The sequence below is a fragment of the Humulus lupulus genome, chromosome 6 (genome assembly GCF_963169125.1).
Source record: "Humulus lupulus chromosome 6, drHumLupu1.1, whole genome shotgun sequence".
In the NCBI taxonomy this organism is placed as follows: domain Eukaryota; kingdom Viridiplantae; phylum Streptophyta; class Magnoliopsida; order Rosales; family Cannabaceae; genus Humulus; species Humulus lupulus.
In genome coordinates this window covers 151166187-151175575 of record NC_084798.1, presented here as the reverse complement: position 1 = coordinate 151175575, position 9389 = coordinate 151166187, and the positions used below count along the sequence as shown (strand labels likewise).

At 37.2% G+C, this 9389-nt stretch overlaps 1 non-coding gene across 1 annotated transcript; it reads left to right on the top strand.

The window, feature by feature from the left end:
- The first annotated feature begins 514 nt into the window (after positions 1–514).
- On the top strand, positions 515–621 carry LOC133787359 (small nucleolar RNA R71). The gene has a single exon (XR_009872386.1). It is a non-coding gene; the product is annotated as a small nucleolar RNA R71 (small nucleolar RNA).
- The last annotated feature ends 8768 nt before the right edge of the window (positions 622–9389 follow it).

Genomic DNA, 9389 nt, shown 5'->3' with positions numbered 1-9389 from the left:
GATTGATTGGAGGTTGGTTTTGTCTCCATGAAAATTTTGGATGGTTTCTCCAATTTGGATTATAAGTGGATGAAAATGGGTTATCATTTGGTTTCCCATAAGCATGAAGAGCATTGGCCTCCTCAGAAAAGGCCTCTTGGTTGGAAGGACATGATTGGGCATTATGGCAAGGACTAGAACATATAGAACAAACATCTTTTCTTGGTTGTATTAGAGAATTTATAGTTTGGCTTATGGCTAAAGCTTCTACTTTTCTCGCTAATTTGTCTAAGGATGTTCTTAAGTCTAATTCATCTTTTCTTCATACCTTCCTCCTCTTTTTGGTGAATTAGTTGACCTAGACCTAAGATCAAAATAATTCCATTTTTGTGAATTGACAGACAAACCTTCAAGGGCGTCCCAAGCTTCTTGCCCTTGAAATTGTAAAAAATTTCCTGTATGCATAGATTGAATCATTTGACAATTAGAGGGAGTCAAACCATCATAAAAATATTTTACAAGTCTCCATTTTCCAAAACCATGATGAGGACATTTTAATAATAATTCTTTAAATCTTTCCCAACATTCATAAAACTCTTCATTATCTTTTTGAAAAAACTCGGATATTTCTCTCCTTAGACTATCAGTTTTAGACATAGGAAAAAAATTTCAACAAGAATTTATTATAAAGTTGATCCCATGTAGTTATAGAACCCATGGGAAGGGAATTTGACCAAGCTTTTGATTTGTCTTTAAATGAAAAAGGGAATAATCTTAGTTTGACTGACTCATCAAAAAAATTTTGAAATCTAAATGTTGAGCAAATTTATAAGAAATCTTTGACATGCATGAAGGATCCTCTTTATCTAACCCATAAAAAGATGGAAATAATTGAATGATTGATGGTTTAAGCTCAAAATGGGTAGCATAAGTGGTAGGAAAAATAATACATGAATGAGCATTAGATGAAATAGGTGCAAAATATTAAAGCAAGGTTTTTTCAGGCACAACATTTTTATCAACAGAATTTCTATTAATATTATCAATTGGTTCTATGATGCTCAAAATTTTACTAACACTTTCAATTTCAAACAAAGATAAACGTCTTTTTACCAAACAATTTTTAGAGTTACGTTCCCAATGATGCATACAATTTTCACAAACAAGGCAACAAAGATAATCTCAATCAAACAATTTTCTGATGTGGAAGATCAGTAAAAACTGCAACCACATAGCATACTTAGAATTATTAGATATTTCACAACAATATAATGTTTATGGTTTACTTGTCCCCATACCTATTTCATTCCACTTACTCGGACACTACTGACAACTCCCTGAGGTTAATTAGTAGAGGCGGATTGGGAATTTTGTTCAAATTTCCTTTAAACAAAGATTGCTTATGGTGAAAGGACAAGATTTAGGTTTTTTTTTCAAGTACTTTTTTACAATTACACAATAATATGATAAGAGAAATAAAAGAGGACAAAATAGATAATGTTAACTAAAATTGAACAAGAGTTGGGAGGCATAGCATGCCATCAACCATAACAAAAATAAAGTAAAAAGTAGGAGGAAAAATTTCCATCAACTACTAAATATGCACAAAAATATAACAACAAAAATAAATAAAACAAATTACAACAAAAATTAGGAGGCATAAGTGTCGTCAACTAACAAAAATGTAGCAAAAATAAAGATATTACAACAAGAGTAAAATAAAATAAATAAATTAGGACGCACAAGTGCCGTTAACGAAAAAAAATAGAAAGCATAAGTATAACTAGATATATATAAGTAAATTTTGTTTACTGGTGGTAGAATCGTCCCAAATTTTTTTTTTTTTTTAGTTTTATATTATTATATTTTTTTAAAGTGCAAAAATTAAAATAACTAGCAAACGAATTCAATAACCTTGAGAAAAAGTTCATTTCTTTTCTTGCAACTCCCCGACAACGGCACCAAAAACTTGATGGACCCAAAAAGGGTATGTTTTAAATATGTATATCGCAAGTGCACGAATCGCATATATAGTATAGAGATCGTGTAAGCAGGGATGTCAAACCCAAAGGAGTTGTCTAACAACAAAAAGAAAACGATTTTAAACCAACATTAATATACTCTAACCTAGCTCCAAAGATTGATGATAGGATATTGTGACAAGAAAATCAAATAAAGGCAATAATAAAGAAATTAAAGAAAAAATATATAACTAAATTAATAATTATAAACAAGATGGTAGAAGAAAGATTATTAAGATAATAAAATCCAAAAAATATAAGTTCAATAATATTTATAAGTACATTGATCCCCAAATTGTATTAATAGTAGAAATTAATCAAACTATCACTTATTCAAATTAGATATTCTATTTATAAGTACAAGTTATTATAGAATTGCAGGATTTATCTTCACTTTTAAAATTATAATTTCAAAGTATTTAGTGTGAATCAATCAAATGAAACAACAAATAAATCAGTGAATATTATTTATTAGGCAAAACATAATATTTTTGTTCTAAGCATTTGATGTGCACAATTTAATAGCACACCTTAATCAAAGAATATTATGATTTTTCACTAATGAAGAAGAAAGTGTAAATATGTTCTAACAATAAAAAATACAAGATATTTAAGATGAAAGAAGATGTTTGAAGAAGAAAATCCATAGACTTTATTGCACAAAATGGGAAATCAAGATGCAACATAAATACCATCTAGTTACATATTGTTTCATGATAGTAACCACCGAATTCAAGTACCCCCAAAATGGTCTTGAAATTACATATTTGTAGCCAAAATGAGAGTATTAAAATAATTAATTTAATTGGTTAAATTAATTAAATGAATAATAATATGGCAAGTAGAGGAAAATTCTAGGGTGTAATGATGATTTTGTGGTGAAATATGTAGAAAAGTTGGGTAAAAAATTGACATTTTTTGACAAAGGGATAGTTAATGGGCTCAAGAGAGAAGGCAGCTGGGTGGTTGGTTTGTGGCAGGTGGCTGGGCCAAAGGGAGGTTGGGCAGGTGTGGGCCTTGGTTGGGCTCGTGGGCTTCAGGGGGCTGTGAGGCAAGCAGCCTTGGAGGCATGCAGATGTGGGCTTGGTGGATTGGGCCGAGATGGAGAGGCGGGCCCAGGTGGAGCTGGAGCTGGCTGGCGGCCCTAGAGACTGCTTGGCAAGCATGGGCCTTGGCTGGAGAAGCTGAAGGCTTCTGGCTTGGCTCCCAACTCACTTTATTTCTTCCTTTTTTCAGATTTGCCAGAATTCTTTAAGTTTTCATTTTTATATTTTTTAAAATTTTCAACCCAAAAATGCATCATAATTCCTACAAAATAAACATAAACTAAATTATAACCAAATATTTTCAATAATAAAATCTACACATAAATTTCATAAAAATACTAATTAAATCTTAATTTACTTTGACATTTAAGCTCAACAAAAGTGCTTTTCTTTTACTTCTAACTTAACAATACTAATTTCAAATAATTAAACTACAACATATACAATAAAATATCTATAAAAACATATAAAAATCTAAAATATTACAATAAGACTAATAAGTTCAAAATTACTTAAAAACTTAATAAATTACATAAAAACTCAAAGAGTAAGCAACAATTAGCATAAAAAATGGTAAAATAACTCTATTTTGAAGAGTTATCTTCAAGGCTGCTCTGACGGCATCCTAAGACAATGAGTGAATCTCCAAGGAACAGGTCATCAAAGTGAGCCAGTGTTGAGACCAGCTACAGGTTGAGGTCGACAGCCTAATCAAGAAACTTGAGGAAGTCGATGTGCTAAAAGAGAAACTATTCAAGGTCGAACAGACAGCTAAGCAGGATGTTGTCGAGGAAATGAATGTCGTGGAGGAGATGCTATACTAGTGCTGGGCATACAACCAGGAAGGAGATTTCTCATTTTTGGATGCAGAGCTTTGGAGGCGTTACCTCGCCATGTTCCAAAGTCGACTCTCGCAGGAGCCCTCCGAGACCGCGGAGGCTTTTTGGAACTACTAAAGGGGGCGATGATGAGGTGACATCACAAGGGACAGTTACCAGAGCTTAGTGATGTTTATGGCATCCTTATCCTTCTTCTTTTTTATGTTTTATTTCGTGTTCTTTTAACCCATTGTAATTAAGCTTTCAAACATTGAGACAATCGCCTTCGAGTAATTCGAGGTTATTTCTCCTCGAGTTATTCATATTATCTTGCCATTATTTTGACATGTTCACTAAATTCTGATCTATTTTTGCTCCCCTTAACCTATTATCTTGCCATGTTTATGAACTTTAAGTCCTTGAAGATCTGCATTCATAGAGGTTATCTTTAGATCGAGATAAACGTATGATAGCTCAACCAGTTAATTTTGGTCGATGACGTGGTTATATCCAGGAGTTTGCTAGCCTAATAGCTTTATACCTGTTAGGAATAAGGCCTCGAACCTGGTTATATCCAGGAGTTTGTTCACCTAATAGCGTTATACCTGTTAAGAATCAGGCCTCGGACATGGTTATATCCAAGAGTTTTCCTAGTTGATTCCTACATTCTGTTTTACTTTGAATTTTATTAACTAAGTTCATATTCAGAATTTCTTTGAAAATTCAATCTTTAAAAGTTGCGTAACTTTTATAATACTTCAAAGAATTTTCGAGGGTTATATGCCCCCCAAGCGATCATAATTTATGAATATTCTAGATCGCTTTTAGAAAATGAGCTCGTGATTAAGATAAAATAGAATGACTTTTATAACTAAGCCTTACACGAAAAAATATTAAAAACATTAAAAGCTAACAAAATCGTCCTATTATTGATAGTATTTTTTGAGATGTAAAGCTTTCCAGGTCCGTGGGACGAATTCTCCACTTAACCGAGCTAGTTTGAAGGTTCCTTCACGTAAGATTTCTACGATTTGGTAGGCCTTCCTAGTTCAGTCCCAATACACCATCTTCAGGATCTTTGTTTGCCAAAAATACCCTTCAAAGCACTAAATCACATAGTTTGAGTCTTCGTCCATTGACTTTCGAGTTAAAGTAGCGAGTGATCCTTTGCTGATAATGGGAGAGGTATAATTATGACTCCTCTCATTTTTCCTCGATCAGGTCTAGAGATGCGTTGAGCAAGTTGTGGTTTCAATCCTAATAGAAGATTTTCTGCCTATGTGATATCACTAGTGCCTCAACTGGGATCATAGCCTCACTTCCAAAGGTTAAAGATAAGGGAGTGTGCTATGTGGAGGTGCGATGTGAAGTCCTGTAGGCCGAAAGTACTTGTGGGAGTTGCTCGAGCCATAATCCCTTAGCTTCGTCTAGTCATTTCTTTAAGCTCGCCTTTAGGATTTTATTTATAGCCTCAACCTGCCCATTAGCTTGTGGATATGCCACTAAAGAAAAACTCTTGGCTATGTTGTACTTCACACAAAAGTTTGTGAAAAGATCACTATCGAAATGAGTATTGTTGTCAGACACAATTTTCTTCGGGAGCCCAAAAATGGCATATGATGTTATTCATGATGAAATCCAGGACTCTCTTCGAGGTTATGGTCACCAGAGGCTCGACCTCGACCCACTTTGTAAAGTAGTCAGTGGCGTCAAATGCATAGTGAACTCCTCCTTTTCCAGCTGGTAGTGAACCAATCAGGTCGATCCCCCATACTGCGAATAACCAGGGCGATGTAATCATGGTTAGCACCATGGGTGTTGCTTGGGAAATTGTGGCAAAGCATTGGCACTTATCACACTTTTTGACGTATGAGGCCAAGTCCTTTTTTAGTGTAGGCCAAAAATAGCCCTACCTTAATATCTTTAGAGCCAAGTTTTGCCCCCCTATGTGATCTCCATAGAAACCTTCATGTATCTCACGTACGATAGTATGTGCTTACTCGAGCATAACACTCCGCTTGAGGGGTAGTGAATGCCCTCATCGGTAGAGAATTCCATCAACTACAACATACCGAGGAAGTTGATATAACAATTTTCTTGCGTCCTTTCGGTCATTTGGTAGCTTACCGGTTGTGAGGTATTCTACTATGGGGGTTATCCAAGTCGGTTTTGTGTCAATCTGTAACGCCCTACTTCCTTAGAGCCGTTACTAAGTGAGTTTTAAGACAAAACAGTGTGCAATGAACTCGCTAACTGAGGTTTTTAAACAAAAGTGTGACTAATTAGAAGTTAAGGCTGTAATCTTAGAAAAATGCGTCATTTCAATCAAACTTCTAGTATTAAACATTTGGGATCCCAAAATAAAGTTTGAAAACTATTTACATCTCAAAATAAGTTTACAATTGATCAGTTATAAAAATCATAGATTATTACAGCCATTTTCGAATAAACCCCCAACCAAAGTAGTCGGGCAGGCCAAACATGTACGCGTCGCTTCACGCTCTCCGTACTCATGGTTGGTTGACTCAATCCATGCTTCTACCTGCCACACGGAGCACCCGTGAGCCGAAGCCCAGCAAGAAAACCCAAATAATACATAACATATGCAATTCATATAGCTGGCATAATTCACTGATACATAGGAAAACCATCATAATAAACAAGCACGGCCATGCCGCCCCAGAGGCCTTACCAAAGCCTGGGGTTTTGGTTCTCACCGCGAGGATAACTCATGTATCCCTTGGGTCCCACCCTGAATATAAGCATCCCATGTGCTGTGTTACTTTTGACCCCACGGCCGCCCCGGCCTACGCCGTACTCGACCCTTGCCGTTCATTTCATCATAATCACACATATAGTACATTCGAAATAATCATTCACACACATCATGATTCATTTAAGGTTAAACATTTGCACATAATACAATCTGGGGCCATGCCCTATTCTCGGGTGTCACGGTTTTCTTACCTGTATTCCGAGCCTCCTGATGCACTAAAGCTGCGAGCACGGTCCTCTAGCACGAGCCTCACCAAAACCTAGTCACAACACACAAGAAACGTCCCTCAATACTAATCAAATCAAAAACCGCCTCCCGGGACCAAACCCACGCTCTCGGAACTCCCAAATTCCTAAAACAATTTATCGGAAACATCCCCCGAACCCCCGGAGCAAAAGCTGAAAAATGCAAATTTCCAACCCCTGAAAATGGCCTAGCGTCGTGGCTCAGCCCTACAGGGCCGCGGCGCTAATCAAGTCAGAGGCCCCATCCCCTTCTGCCTTCAGCCTTGCGCCGCGGCGCCCCAACGCGAACCCAGAAAAACTGGGTTTTTCCCCTGCATTTCATCATCCAAAACATCTCCAAAACAGGCCAAACAAAACCTAAACCCCCAAAACCCAATTCCAAACTTCAAATAGACCATTTAACAACTCAGAAACACAATCAAAGAAACCAAACACACAATCAAATCCCCAAAATCCACATCTTTGATTTTCAACTTCAAAAAATATAAAACCCAAAACCAAACTTAAACCATGCTTAAATTCATCAAACCATAACAGAAACAAGCCTTAAATGTGTATAAAATTCCTTACCTCAAATGGAGAATCCATCCCTAAGCTTCCTTCATCTCCTAAGTCTCCAATTCAGCTCCTCCACTCATCTCTTCTTCTTCATGCCCTAACTTTTCCTTCTCTTTTCTCTTCTCTTCCAACTCTATCAAGACCAACAAATGCCCCTAAATACCCAAACCGTGACCCACTAAAACCCAGCTGAGAATTGCCTATTACCCTTGCCAAATGACCATGCTACCCCTCCAAATGATCCTTTCCCAACTAAGTCCTCAAGGGTACTCTAGTCCTTTCACTAATATTTCAATTTTACCATTTTCCAACTAAACGTGTTACTCACAGCAGTAACTAATGGTTACCCAGGTTACTAAATCTCCAATAACCATTACCCGCTAAATCTCAACTTAATCATAAAATTCCCGAGGTACCCCTAGGCTCCTCCCGAGCCGGGTACAAAATCCCGTTGTGACTCTGAAGTTAACTAGCTCTCTAGGACCGTCTCGGCACGTGCATCACAATAATAAAACCACACTCACGTGGTACAATTCACGGAATACTATTATCACATACCAACACAGTTATGCCCAACATGGCCAAACTTACAATTACGCCCTTCTAACACGATCCGGGCCTACATGCATACTAGTAAACATAGACATGCATCTCAGTTAAACAAATAGCCAAATAACATGCTTTAAATCATAACCATGCATTTAACTCATGAAATCACACATGAATCCCTTCGTGCCCTCCTGGCACGCTAATCAAGGCCCTCAAGCCTTATTAGCGAATTTGGGTCGTTACGCAATCACTCTGACCTCAACCCATTCTTTCGTTATGCTTGGTTGTTCTAAGAAATCCACTGAGACTATGTTTAATGTTTCCGCCTCTTTGGTGATGGAAATTTGAGCTAAAGCGTCAACATTCACATTATGCTTGCGGAGGACCTGCTTTATGGAACAAAACTCAATCTCAAATAACTCATCTTGAACCTTAGCTAGATAAGCCACCATTTTGATTCCTCGAGCTTGATACTCCCCTAATATCTGATTAACCATGAGCTGGGAATTACTGTAACATTGAATCGCCTTTGCTTTCCCTTCTTTTGCCACTCATACTCCTGCCAATAGAGTCTCGTGCTCTGCTTCATTGTTGGATGCTTCAAAACTAAACCTCGATGTTGCATGGAATTGATGTCCTTTAGGTGAGATTAAAATTATCCCAGCTCCAGATCTGTTCTCGTTAGATGATCCATCAACGAAGAGTTTCCACAGTTCTTGTACTGGTTCCCTCATTAGCTCGTCCTCAAACCTGTGCATTCTGCCACAAAATCAGTGAGCACTTGACTCGTGATTGTTGTTCATGGCTTATATAATATCTCAGACTGATTGAGTTCGATGGCCCACTTAAGCAGACGTCCTGATGCTTCATGTTTTTGCAAGACTTGCCTTAAAAGTTGATTGGTTAAGACGTGGATAGTGTGGGACTGGAAATATGGCCTAAGTTTTATTGAGAGCAAGATTAAGAAAAATGTGAGTTTTTCAATTAAAGGGTATCTAGATTCAACTCTTAGAAGCCTTTTACTCATGTAGTACACCAGTTTTTGCGCTCGATTTTCTTCTTGGACTAATATGGCGCTAACCGCGTTTTCTGTCATGGCTAGGTATAAGAACAAACATTCCCCAACTGCTGGTTTTCATAATATGGGGGGTTCATCTAGGTGAGTTTTCAGAAGTTGAAATGTTTGCTTGCATTCTTCGTTCCACTCTAACTTTTTGTTTCCCCTGAGCAAGTTGTAGAATGGGAAACACTTGTCAGTGGATTTTGAAACTAAGCAGTTTAAGGCCGCCACCTTTCCAATTAAGCTCTGTACTTCTTTACGCGACATAGGCATAGGAATTTCTATTAACGATGTGATCTTCTCTGGGTTCATGTCTATCCTATTTGTGTTGACTATG